Genomic DNA, 13,976 nt, shown 5'->3' with positions numbered 1-13,976 from the left:
GGCTTACAGCTGGCTCTCTTCTTACAGTGTTCTCATATGGCCGAGAGAGCGAGCTCTGGTGTCTCTTCCTCCTCTTGTAAGGGCACTAATCCCATCATTAGGGACCCAGCTCATGACCTCATCTCAATCTAATGATCTCCCAGAGGCCCCATCTCCAAATACTATCACATTGGAGTTAGGGCTTCAACATACAAATTTTGGGAGTGTACAATTCAGTTCATAGCACTTACCAAATAATATACATTATTTTCCAGTGAATTAATGAATAGGTATATTTAAGACACTTCCAGTGTTTTTCATAGTGTGAAGTTATTATGATTGCACATAAAAACTTATTCAATTACTTTTGCAAAATATTGTGAATGCTTATAAGTTCAAAGGCTAAATTGGCCAGCACCTGGGTAATGCCTGGTCTATTTCATTTGTGGTTTGTAGGGATATCTATTTATTACGTAGCTATTTAGGGACTCACATGAATACATCATTTTTTATGGGCAAAAAAACCTAACTCTGATTTTCTACATGTCTTTTGTACATTTATTTCCCTAAGTAAATCATAAATCCACCTCTAATGCCTAGACCTACACACAGTATGCAGGCATTATAGCTACTCAGAAAGAACCTGTCGTGTAGGTCAAAGCTCCTTGGCTGGATAACTGACCCCTCTGATAGTAATGATTTTGCCTCACCGGCACCTACAGTATTTTTCTAGCTTGCCCGAGGTCAGCATGTCTTCCCAATGTTCATGGATTATGCTGCTTTTCCAAGAATGTCTCAAAGGAATCCTGCCTGAAAGAAAAGATGCCATACTCTCACATTTCACTGCCTATAAAGAGAGCGAGAATGGCCTCTGTCTTGTGCTTTTAGTCAGCTTCAACACAGAAATGGAACTGATAGTCATCAACCCAGAGTCTCCCCCACTGCCCATGTATTTTCTAGTCTAGAATGAAGCTAATGAGGTAAATAAAATGAAGCTTCCTAGAAAAGTGAAGGAGGAGAGCATCCACCACCTCACTGCTCCTCCCATTCCTCACCCCTGAAATAGGATTGTTAGTATCTGCTATGATCTAGAGGAGTATTTGGGGCTGTGCCATCTGTCCTCATTAGAAGCACTGAGCTCATAATGACTAAGAAGCTCCAGGGGGTTGTCTAAGCCACCAAGGTTAGAAAGGGGCACAGCATTATCACAGCTGAGCTAAAATTTAATATGATTCTTACTTTACCACCTATGGCTACCTAAGAAGGTGAGATGGCAGACAAATAGAGGACCTTAGTCATGGCTCACCAAAAAGCCAAAAAGCTGTCTTCATGATGGAATAGGGAAGAAGAAACTGGTAAATATTTCTAAATGTCATAGTTTACATACGAATTTAGTTTTAGAATTCTTCTGTTGTGAGAACTATGTACTTTAAAAATAATCCCTAAATTTAAAGTATTTATATCAAAAATTGTACATATACTCACCAATTACAAATTGGGAGTGTTCCCTAGAAGGAATTGTAACCCCAGTGGTCCAGGGGCTGAGAATTCTGTCATTAGAGGTGGGGATTTCTTCTCAGAATGAAGTTAATGTGGTGTTCCTACCTGTGTGACCCCGTGGATGGTTGAGGGGGTCTGGGGTTATTCTTTATTTTTTTTTTCATTTTTTAAAAAATAAATTTATTTACTTATTTATTTATTTATTTTTGGCTGTGTTGGGTCTTTGTTGCTGTGCGTGGGCTTTCTCTAGTTGTGGCGAGTGGGGGCTACTCTTCTTTGCGGTGCACGGTCTTCTCATTGTGGTGGCTTCTCTTGTTGCAGAGCATGGGCTCTAGGTGCACGGGCTTCGGTAGTTGTGGCTCGCGGGCTCAGTAGTTGTGGCACATGGGCTCAGTAGTTGTAGCTTGTGGGCTGTAGAGCGCAGGCTCAGTAGTTGTGGCGCATGGGCTTAGTTGCTCCGTGACATGTGGGATCTTCCCGGACCAGGGCTCGAACCCGTGTCCCCTGCATTGGCAGGCAGATTCTTAAGCACTGCGCCACCAGGGAAGCCCTAAAAATCTCATTATTGATTAAGTTAGATCTTTACAGATTAATACAGTTGAGTATCTTTCCATATGTTTATTAACCATCTGTATCTCTTCTATGAATTTCCTGTTATGTACTTTGTCCTTGTTGTGGTATTTTACGTTTTTGTTCTTGATTCGTAGGAGTTTTCATTTATTTTGGATGATAATTTTATCTATTACATATGTGGCAAATATTTCTCCCCAGTCTGTTGCTTGACTTTAATTTATTCATTAGTATTATTACTTTAAGTTGCAGAAATTTAACATTTTTACGTAGTTATATCTGCTAGTGGGTGGAGTAACTGTGGGGAGTTAAAAGTTGGTGTGCATGTGAATACAGTCTTTTTGGACAATTCCATGGTTAGGTAAGATGTTGGTCTGGGGTTACTCTAATGAAGGTGGGTAGGATTGAGCATCTCCACAGAAGTGTTGGGGGAAGGGAATATCACCATATCTCAGTAGTGTATTTTTAGAAACTAAATTTTAGATGAGGAATGAAGTCACAACCCTTGAACTAAGAAGAGAGTGAAAAACTAGGTATCAGTTGATTAATTTATGGTGGAAAACACACCTCATTCAGGAATCAGTCTACATGTGTACCAAAACATGACAAGCAGAGAATCATAAAAGAAAATTGCCTTTTCCCAGAAAAGTCAAACTTGAAAACTTTTGTGGCCTAGAGAACTCACTCTCCTGTTCCAAAAACGATATTTCTTTTTCTGACTAATAACTTGAAAAAGTTGTCTCTCATCAGAGCTCCTGTAGCACACCTAAAGACATCAATACCTTTCTCATTCTCCAACTTTTAGTTTTCCCATTTTTATTGGTCCTCAGAAGTTTGTCGTTGCAGCATCCCCTGCCTCATCAATACCATAACAAGTGAAAATTCCCAAGACTGAGGCTTATATTACAAAGCGTGCAATTTAGACAAGCAACTCTGAGATGAGCAGCCCTCCCGCACATGGAGTGAGGAACACAATGATGTAGGAGTGAGAAACCCTGAGGGCTAGACCTAGGGCTTTTATTACCAAGCAGCCTGTGTTTTTCCAGCTTCAGTGGCTTAGGCTGCAAAATAAGATCCCTTTTACTTTTGCCGTGGAACCCAGATCTAGCACTTTATTTTATTTTAGTAATTCTGGAAAGAAAACATTTAGGCCGAAGGGATGCATTTCTGTTCTCACTGAGGTAAAGAGGTTTTGTACCTTTTTATTTTTCTTGGTAAAATCTTCCCTTTTAATCTGGTAGCCTTTATTTTTGTTCTCTTCTCTTCCTTTGGCTAGCTGGAGAGCAAGTGCCATAGACATGGCCCAAAGCATATATTCTTTTCACCCTTGGAGCAAGGAGTACCAGAGTGGAGCACCCTATCCCCTCTGGGCAAATGCCTGCGAGTAAAAACATTTTTAATTCAATCAGTTCAGTTATTATAAGCTGAATTAATCTGTAATTGTGGCATATCATGGGAAACTATTTATGACATAGGCCAGCTGACCCTTATCCAAGTTTCCATGGAAATAACAAGTATGTTCTTGGACTGTTCTAAAATTTCCAGCTGCTTTAAATGTGATATTGAAGCTAAGAAAGAAACCTTCTATTAATAAAATGTATTTGAAATGTGTTCTCAGGTGCTCAAGAGGTAGGCCTAACTTGAAAAAAATTGACTGAAAAGATTCAAGGTGCAATAACCATGGGCTTTCCCTCAAACTTCTTTAATTGAAACCTCTGATATTATTGTGTTGTTTCTATCTGAAGTCAAGGGGGAAGAGATTGCAAAAAAGTTTTGTGGTTTTGTATTTTTTCCTCTATGAGATAGAGACTTACCTATATCAGGAGAAGAAGAAGTATTCATAGTTTTCTCTTGAATGATCAAATAAAGTTTTTGTTCAAGAGATAAACCATATTCCATAATACCAGATTTATTAATCAAATGTATTGCTGTTAAGAGTGTGAAAATGTTTCAGATGAAATGATAGTATATGGGAGAAATTACCTATGTGTTTATAACAGGCCTAACAAAAGCGCAGACACCATGACTACATTGCATGCTTGGTGAAGGTAACGGCAGGTTTGCCGTATTCATAATATTTGAGTTAATCTGTGCAAATCCATGCACACCACTACAGAAATGACTTTCACAGTGAGGTCACTGCTGTCTGCAGCAATTACAGCAGAGCATCAAACAGGATGGAAACCACCAGGTTTGGCAAACAGGATATGCTTACAGAATTTAGTAATCCTGAGGTGACCCAGCCCATCACTGATGTCCCTGAGACAACTGCAGGCTTGTCTACTCATTTTGCAGGCTTGTCTACTCATTTTGCCTCGTGTGGTTATTGATTTCCTCCATTAAAATGGAAAATAGGATTGTATTTGACATATACTTGGTGCTTTAGGTAAAGTATACAGTCATCTCTCAGTACTCGAATGGGATTGGCTCCAGGACCACCCCCCTCCCCCATGGATACCAAACTCCGAGGATGCTCAAGACACATATAAAATGGTGTAGTGTTTGCACATAATCTATGAGCGTCCTCCTGTATACTTTAGATCATCTCTACATTACTTATAATACCTATTACAATGTAAATGCTATGTAAATAGTTGCTGGCATGTGGCAAATTCAAGTTTTGCTTTTTGGAACTTCCTGGAATTAAAAATATATATATTTTTTCAATCTGTGATTGGCTGAATCTTTGGATGTCGAACTCATGGATACAGACGGCCAACTGTATAATCTAAAGTTAGCTTCCTTCTTTGGTAGATCCCTGAATCAGTGATTTGCAGCTCTTTAGTATACATCCTTTCTCACCATTCTAAAATTTGCTTGTTATGAATTTATGTATTTCCAGTTTGTGATTTTTCTTTTGACTTTCTTATGGATTTTATTTTTACCATGTAGATTAAAAACTTTTTTCAAGTAGTTGTATTTATCAATATTTTCCTTTATGCCTCCAGATTTTAAATAATAGAAAGGCCTCCCCACTCCAAGTTAATAAAGAAGTTCTCCTTTGTGTTCTTATAGTATTTTTACGATTTTGTATTTTTAAAATTTAAATCTTTGCTCCTGTGGAATTTACCTGGTGTACAGCATGAGGCATGAATCCAACTTAATTTTATTAAAAATGTCTCTCCAGTTGTCTAGACAATTTTTTGAGTTGTCCATCTTTTCCTCACTTTCAGATGCCATGTTTATACACCAAATTCTGTATGCATTGGGGTCTATTTCTAGACTTCCTGTTCCATCCTATTGATTCATTTGTTTATTCTTGTGTCAGTACTACACTTTTAATTATTGTAGCTTTATATTATAATAAGTGTTAGAAATAGCCCCCTTCATTTGTATTTATTTTTGGAGGCTTCGTTGACATTCTTTTTTTTTTTTTTTGCGGTACGCGGGCCTCTCACTGTTGTGGCCTCTCCCGTTGCGGAGCACAGGCTCCGGACGCGCAGGCTCAGCGGCCATGGCTCACGGGCCCAGCTGCTCCGCGGCACGTGGGATCTTCACAGACCGGGGCACGAACCCGTGTCCCCTGCATCAGCAGTAGGACTCCCAACCACTGCACCACCGGGGAAGCTGACATTTTTTTTTTTAATGCATTTTGGAATTTGCTTGTCTCTCCCCCACCCCTTCCTCAAGTTTTGGCCTTGTTATTGTAATTACATTTCTAAGTTAGCTTAGGAAGAACAATTTTATGAGATTGAGACTTCCTAAGAACTTGACATGCTGTTCACTTTGTCTCCTTCAGGAATGCTTTAAAATTGTATTCATAAATCTTACACATTTCTAAAGTTTTTTTTTTTTTTTTTTTTTTTTTTTTTAAACATCTTTATTGGAGCATAATTGCTTTACAATGGTATGTTAGTTTCAGCTTCACAACAAAATGAATCAGTTATATATATACATATGTTCCCATATCTCTTCCTGCTTGCGTCACCCTCCCTCCCACCCTCCCTATCCCACCCCTCCAGGCGGTCACAAAGCACCGAGCTGATCTCCCTGTGCTATGCGGCTGCTTCCCACTAGCTATCTACCTTACGTTTGGTAGTGTATACATGTCCATGCCTCTTTATTGCTTTGTCACCGTTTACCCTTCCCCCTCCCCATAGCCTCAAGTCCATTCTCTAGTAAGTCTGTGTCTTTATTCCTGTTTCACCCCTAGGTTTTTCATGACTTTTTTTTTTTAAATTCCATATATATGTGTTAGCATACGGTATTTGTCTCTCTCTTTCTGACTTACTTCACTCTGTATGACAGACTCTAGGTCTATCCACCTCATTACAAATAGCTCAATTTCGTCTCTTTTTATGGCTGAGTAATATTCCATTGTATATATGTGCCACATCTTCTTTATCCATTCATCCGATGATGGACACTTAGGTTGTTTCCATCTCTGGGCTATTGTAAATAGAGCTGCAATGAACATTTTGGTACATGACTCTTTTTGAATTATGGTTTTCTCAGGGTATATGCCCAGTAGTGGGATTGCTGGGTCATATGGTAGTTCTATTTGTAGCTTTTTAAGGAACCTCCATACTGTTCTCCACAGTGGCTGTATCAATTTACATTCCCACCAACAGTGTAAGAGGGTTCCCTTTTCTCCACACCCTCTCCAGCATTTATTGTTTCTAGATTTTTTGATGATGGCCATTCTGCCTGGTGTGAGATGATATCTCATTGTAGTTTTGATTTGCATTTCTCTAATGATTAGTGATGTTGAGCATTCTTTCATGTGTTTGTTGGCAGTCTGTATATCTTCTTTGGAGAAATGTCTATTTAGGTCTTCTGCCTTCTAAAGTTCTTTTTCTTAGATATTTCATCTTTCATTATTGCTATTGTAAATGGAGTCTTTCTCCATTTCACTTTAAACTCACTATGTTTGTTCATCTGAAATGTATTGATATCTATATAGTAATTCTGTATCATGCTACCTTACTAAATTTTCTTGTTTACAGTACTTTTTCAGTTGAATATCTCAGGTTTTCCATAATGATTACAAATTGTGATAGTTTTTATTTCCTTCTCTGAATTTCTGTACTTCTAGTTTCTTTCTCTTATTAACTATATTGTCTAACATCCAGTACTGTTTAATAGTGGTGACAAGTGAACATCCTTCTTTGTTCCTGACTTTAATGGGGATGCCTCTACTGTTTCCCCAGTAAGCTTGATGGTCACTTTAGGACCAGGGTATATTTTATCAAGCTAAGAAGGTGTCCATCTATTTCTTGAGTTTAAACATATTTCTAAATCATAAAGCCCCAGGCGTGTGTATCTGCAGCCTCCCTAGCATGATAAGATCAAAGCTCTAAAAGGAAACTTAAGACTTTCTAGTCCACCTCACTCCCATCATGAGTAATAAACTCCAGTCACAGTAATAAATTCCAATTACTTCCCCCCAGAAGTCCCAAAATTACATTGGAAAACAAGCTGGAGCTAAAAATCATTGTATCTTAGGTCTCACACCAGTGTTCTTCTGGGTACACAAAATTAACACTGAAAACTTATGATTATTTTTCTCTTCCATTGTGCATTTTCCTTGAGATTTTCCCATTTTATCCCTTTCTTTTCATCACATTGTTGGGACTTCACATGTGCGGCTTGGCTCTACATTCTTCCCCACTGCCGAGGAGCCAAGTTTATGAAGGATTTTTAGACAGTGACATAATCCCTTCCCCACCCCGAAGACCTCTGCTATTTGGTGTTCTTGGACAAAACGCATTGTCTTCCAAATACTGCTGGTTACTCCTGGAATTAAAGCCGAAAGCTTGCTGGGGCCGCTTGAACACCTGAAAATATGCTTTGGCTGTGACAGTGCCTTTAGCAAAGGGATGTGAACCAACAGTAGACGTGTCATAAATGCCATTGTGTCTTATATTCATTTGTGAGTGGTATTCAGATATCAAAAGAAATTAGGTCCTAATATGTTTACAGTCTTCAAAGGAAAAAAACAATTATATTATTAGTACTATACTTCTGATTTTGATGTGTCATAACTTTAATAAACATAGAAATTAGTAAAACATTTTATATGCTAAGAAAATTTGTATACAAATGGGAAAAAGCCATTTGGCAAATTATTTTCTACTGTAAAACAAGATAGTATTTCTCTCCATGTATAGTTACTAGAGTCTGGAGTCAGACCTGGGTTTGAGTCCTGGCTTTACCACTGTCTGGCTGACTGACTGAACACAAGTAACATAATCTCAACTGAGTCCTGTTTTCCTAATCTGCAAATGGAGTCAGGAATACCTTGCAGAGTTGTATAAGAAGAGAATAATGCACATGAAGTGCGTAGCACAGTGGTACCATGATGTAAGCCCTGAATAAATGAGAGCTATTATTAGTATAGCCTATTGTTAAGAGCCATAATACAGCCTGTTGTTTTTCTTTAAATTACATGAAGTTAGAGGTCAAGGAACAAATATCACAATTTTTACTCAATTTGGATCTATAATTGCAAAACAGCTCAGTTATCGACATAGCCTCCTTTCCGAGACTTAGAACTAAGGTACTTGTAAGGATTTGACTGAAGTCTGCCCTGGCTCTTCTTTCTTGGGAATTATTTGGGCAGGCATGGCAATTAACACTTACCTAAAACCTCAAACCTAAAAATAAGTTATTACCTTTTTTAAATTAGGTTTTCAGTAGCCAATTATTTTTTGACCATTTTCCACCGATAAGTGGAATAAACCACTACAAAAGACTAATATGATTCATACTCTACACATTTAGAGCTATAAAGGACTCAGGCATCTTTTACTTACACATTCATTAAGTAATTTTGGAGTGCCTAATTTGTACTAGATATAAAATATATATCCTTAAAGACATATAGATGAAAAAATAGATTCCATACTGTGAAGAAGCTTACAGTCTAGTATGGTGTCTAGAGAGGAACTTAAAAGCCACCTTTTATAATATATGCCTTCCTTAATATTCCTAACTTCGGGGTGGGGGGGCAGAATAGTCCTCTTTTATGGTCCCATAGCACTCTATGCTTGCACTTATTTTAACATTTCTTACACTGTACATTGGCTCCCAAGCAAGACTGTAGGCTACTTGAAGACAGGGACTGTGTCTTACTCATCACAGAAGAAAAAGATACCTAAACATGATCTTAAACAACTTAAAATTGAGAGACAAAGGCTTATCTACACTACTAACACATATAAAGAACTAACTTAAATATAAACTTGTATGAAATAAAATACTATGGGAAGTAGGAGGTTTTAGAGGTTATTTAGAGGAGATGGCATTTGAATTGAATTTAGAAGGAATGGTAGGATTTCCAAAGATGGGGGTGGGGGGAAGAGAATCCAAGATGAGGGAAAGTCATGAGCAAAGGCACGGAGGCAAGACAGTGCATGGGCTGCTTGAGGAATAGCAAGGACTCCAATGTGAGTAGATGCTGGCAAGAATGTTAGGGAGGGACTTGGCTGTAGCTGACCTTGAATGCAACAGTAGGGTGTTAGGACCTTCTTTTGCAGGCAGTGGTGTGTTGACAAGGATATTTGTACAAAAGGGATTAGATCACTTTGTCAGTAGTGTGAATGATGGGAAGAGAAAGATCAGATTCAGGAAGGGAAGCCTAGAGATTTTTAGTAATGTAGATAAGAGATGTTGAAGTAAAAATAGATATGGAAAGGAAGAGAGCAATTCTGGAAACATTGTGCAAAAGGACATGTCAAACCCTGATCTTAGAGTAAGAGTTGGAGATTCCAATTTGAGTCATTTTCTCAAAGGTGATGGCAGAAGCTCTGGAAGTGGCTAAGGTCACTCAGGAAGAGCAGAGATAAAGTAAGCCGGGGGAGGCCACAGAACCTTGGGGAAAGCTTATATTTAAGGGGTAGGTAAATCTTCAGATTTAGAAGAAATGATGCTTCAAACTTGTTACTAAAAAGATGAGGAAAACTGTGTCTTTAGAATTAATCGGTTTGCCTAGTTTACAGCAGAGCCCTTTAGAACCCATGTGCCCCAACTTATAACTCAGTGCACTATTAGTTTAATGCTCTAGACTCCAGTTTAATGCTAAATTTAAAAATCCCACCTACCACCTTTCCCATCCTCATCTATTTTGGTAAGACAGACTAAACTTGAATTTTAGACTCCTTTACATAAATCAAAGTATCCTGCATCTCTTATGCTTCTAGCTACCAATAGCAAAGAGAGAGTTTTGCCATTGGAAAATTCAGGGCAAGCCATCCATATGGATGCCATTTAAAATTATAATGTGTGATGTGAATTGATAGTAAGAATTGTAAAAAGCCTAATTAAGTCTACCTTATGTTTCAAAGGCAATAAGTTAATCTTACATATCAGTACATGTTTTTATATCCTTTATGTTAAAAAAAAAAACCTGCTGCCATTTTCAACACTGAATTATCCTTATTGTCCCCAAATACCTTGTTATATACATAAATGGAAAGGTTTTGCTCAAATAAGCCAAACCAAATGATTTCTTTAGTTTTACAGAAGATTTTGTTGCTATTAATACTGCAGTCTTCTATGGCATGTGCCAAAGGTGTAGTGTGAAATTCTGTTTTTCACTCAGTGAAATATTTATACCTCAAAGAGGGAGGGCTAAAAAGAAAGGATATGAAACTTTGATGCAGACCATCTTAAGAAGCAAGAATGTGATGGGGTCATCTCAGAAATAGCATCATCCTTGCTGAACAACAGAACTAAATAATATTTGGCTTTTATCATTTATTTAGCTGGAAGAGCTAAGCTTTGAAAATGAACCATCACAAACCATAATTAAATAAACTGTTTACAACTCAACTCTGATAAAAGTCAGTTGATAAAAAGAGCAGGAACAATATAAATACTAAAACTTGATGGCCCATACCTAGATAAAAATTCCCCGCCCCCCAGGAAATGGATTTTAACCATTTGTGGTATAGTAAATGATCCTATTAGAATTCTAATATATGGACCTACAGCCTACCCCCGAAAAACCTGAAACATATTTTTAAATTGGCCAGTCATTTCCTAGCATTGAAGTTCCAGAAAGATGGTGGGTTTTGTTGTTGTTTTTGTTGTTTTATTTTTCTTTGCTTACTTTGGGTTTCTTTTTAATTTTTGTTTTTCTTAAGCAAGCATATTTTATTAAATATACATATAGAAAAATATGTTTCACAAATGTACAACTCAATGAAGTGTCGCAAAGTGAATACACCCATGTATGTAGCACCCAGATCAAGACAGACATCCCCAGCCCTTCAGAATCCACCATCATCCTCCCTTCCAGCCAGTAGGTACCGCCCCCACCCCACAACTGTTGGCAGACAATTATCATGGGTCTCTGATACTTCTGCACATCTTGTGAGCAGAGATACCACCTGCCTTTGTTCAGAGTACCCTTTCAAGTTTATTTGAATAGCCTTGCAAGACAAGAGAGAGTGTTTTTCTCCAGAGAAAAGGGCAGTTTTGCTTAAGTCTTGAAAAAATAGAGATTGTGTCTCTTATTATTGTCTTTTATTATACTGTTTAGTATGTTAAAGATGTCTCCCTTCAAAGCAAAGGGTAGGCATGTTTACTTCCCATTATAAAACTGAGGTTACCTAAACTCAGGGTTCCTCTCCTGTAATGCAACCCAGCGTGTGTGCAGGTGTCACCTGGCTTTCTTCATGTTGCATAATTAGGAAGCAGGGCTCAAGAAGTTGCTGCAATACTGACACTGGCTATTGAGTTGTAAGGTTCTTTGTCTCTTGACTCAGCAGCTGTTAACTAGGCAGGGAACATAATAGTCTGTAAGCAGGGCAAAATCTCAGACTCTTCACTGTTCTTGGTCGTAATCACTATTCCAACTTCTACCACCATAGATTAGTTTTACCTGTTCTTAAAATTCATATATAAATGGAATTACACAGCATGTGCTCTTGTGACTGGCTTCCTTCATCCAGCCTCATGTTTGTGAGATTCATTCACAATTGCACGTAGGCATAGTTTTTTATTTCTCATAGTATTCCGTTGTGTATTTCAAAACTTACTTTTTCTACTGTTGATAGATGCTGGTGCAGTTCCTGCTCTTAGAATTGGGCTGTTATAAACACTTTTATGCATGTCTTTGTGAATATATGCAGTGCATGTATTTCTGTTGGGTATATTCCCAGAACTGGATCAGAGGGTGTGCATAGATACTGCCAAACAATTTTCTAAAGTATCTGTACTAAGCTACTCCTCCACTAGAAGTGTATGAGCATTCTTGTTTCTCTGCGTATTTCTCCACCCTTGTTATTTTTCATCCTTTTAGTTTTGTTTACGTGCGTTTATTTTACCAAGGTGCACATAAGGAAAGATAAATATGCCAATGGTACACTTCCAATTTTACAGAGCAATCTCACAAGTATTTTTGCCATTTAGGAAAAGAGATACATCAATTATTAAGTTGTTACCAGGGTGAATTGTCAAGACAATCAGAGCCACAATTTTTTTGTAGGTTATTTTTCCATAAAGACAACAGTTTCCAAAGTCCTCAGAGTCTGATAAGACCAAGTTATTCAAATTATACTTCTAAAGATACAGTTTTAACAGAAACGAGTTGAAAACTGTGTGAATATTCACAAAAGTCTCCATATTGTACCAGAAAGAAATTAACATTCTCCCAAATGTTCCCAACTGAAAGCAAAAGAAAATCTATACAACCACATCTTCCCAGTAAACAGAAACAGAGAAAGTAATAAGGTTTTACTAAATACTAGTGAAATTAAGGGCATGGTATTAATTTTCTACATAAAACACACGAAGTTGCATTGTTTGTATTTCTTTAAAAAAAATCATCTTTCGGCAACATAGCACTTCAACCACCTTCAATTCTCCCATCCCAATCCTGAGAAGAGTACTTCTCCTCCTATCACCACTAACAAGAGAAGGTATCCCTTCCTTGCAGGCTCTGTCAATCCTGTGTTTATTCTAGGCCCATATTTCCCCTGGCTCATTTCTGCCTCTGGCCGTCTGTTCAGTTTTCCTTCTCAGGGCAGGCATCCATCACAATCTCTTTAGTTCTTCCGTCCATTCATTCCATGTATGTCTTTCTTTAAACCATCTAGGCATTGCTATAGATGGGTGAGGGCTGGGAAGAAGGCAGAGAGGGACTGAGAGCTCTGGTAGTCTCCTTGACAGGACCATCTCTCTGCCTCTGGAAATGATAAACAGCCAAGTTAAACCGAAAAGCCTGCTTCTGCAGATGCTTCTGAGCTACCACTTTTTAAAAAGAGATAGAAGTGATATGAGAAATAGAAGAGAAACTGTACACCTACCCTGGCACTGCTGGCACTTCTTCATATTCAGGACGAGGAAGGGAGACAAAAGTACCTTTTTTTTTTTTTTTGCGGTACGCGGGCCCCTCACTGTTGTGGCCTCTCCCGTTGCGGAGCTCAGCCTCCGGACGCACAGGCTCAGCGGCCATGGCTCTCGGGCCCAGCCGCTCCACGGCATGTGGGATCTTCCCGGAGCGGGGCACGAACCCGTGTCCCCTGTATCGGCAGGCGGACTCTCAACCACTGCGCCACCCGGGAAGCCCCAAAAGTACCTAACTTTTGTATGGCTTCACTGGTTGAGTCTGAGAAAGCCTGGTACTTAGCAAGGACACCATCATTATCCTTGCCATGCAAATAGGGTCTAACTCGTCACCTCAACCACTTGCCTGACAGTCAGTAGGGTTCCTGAGTGATGGTGAGGAATTGAGGTCTTTTAGGGGAGAAATAGAAAGGTCTTTTATATGATGGCAGGAAGTCTGGGTCTACCACCAGTTCTGAAGATCTTTGTTGACCAAAAACCAGAAAGTGGAGCTGACAGTGGTCTAGAAAATGTTCATCCAGCAGGTGACAGCCTAAGGGGGTGGGTGTAGCCAGTAGCAGGCAGCATTAGGTGATCAGAGAAGCAGGAAGAGCAACGGAGTTGCATAAACCAGAGACCAAGCAGCCCCCTTCTTC

At 38.8% G+C, this 13,976-nt stretch overlaps 1 protein-coding gene across 4 annotated transcripts in view; it reads left to right on the top strand.

The window, feature by feature from the left end:
* ACYP2 (acylphosphatase 2) overlaps nucleotides 1-13,976 on the top strand; it is a 176,364-nt gene that overhangs the window by 123,956 nt on the left and 38,432 nt on the right. The gene's annotated exons all lie outside the window — the stretch shown is intronic.

Source organism: Orcinus orca, chromosome 13 (assembly GCF_937001465.1).
Source record: "Orcinus orca chromosome 13, mOrcOrc1.1, whole genome shotgun sequence".
In the NCBI taxonomy this organism is placed as follows: domain Eukaryota; kingdom Metazoa; phylum Chordata; class Mammalia; order Artiodactyla; family Delphinidae; genus Orcinus; species Orcinus orca.
Note: the sequence above shows the minus strand (reverse complement) of the source record. Positions and strands in the feature narration are given on the sequence as shown.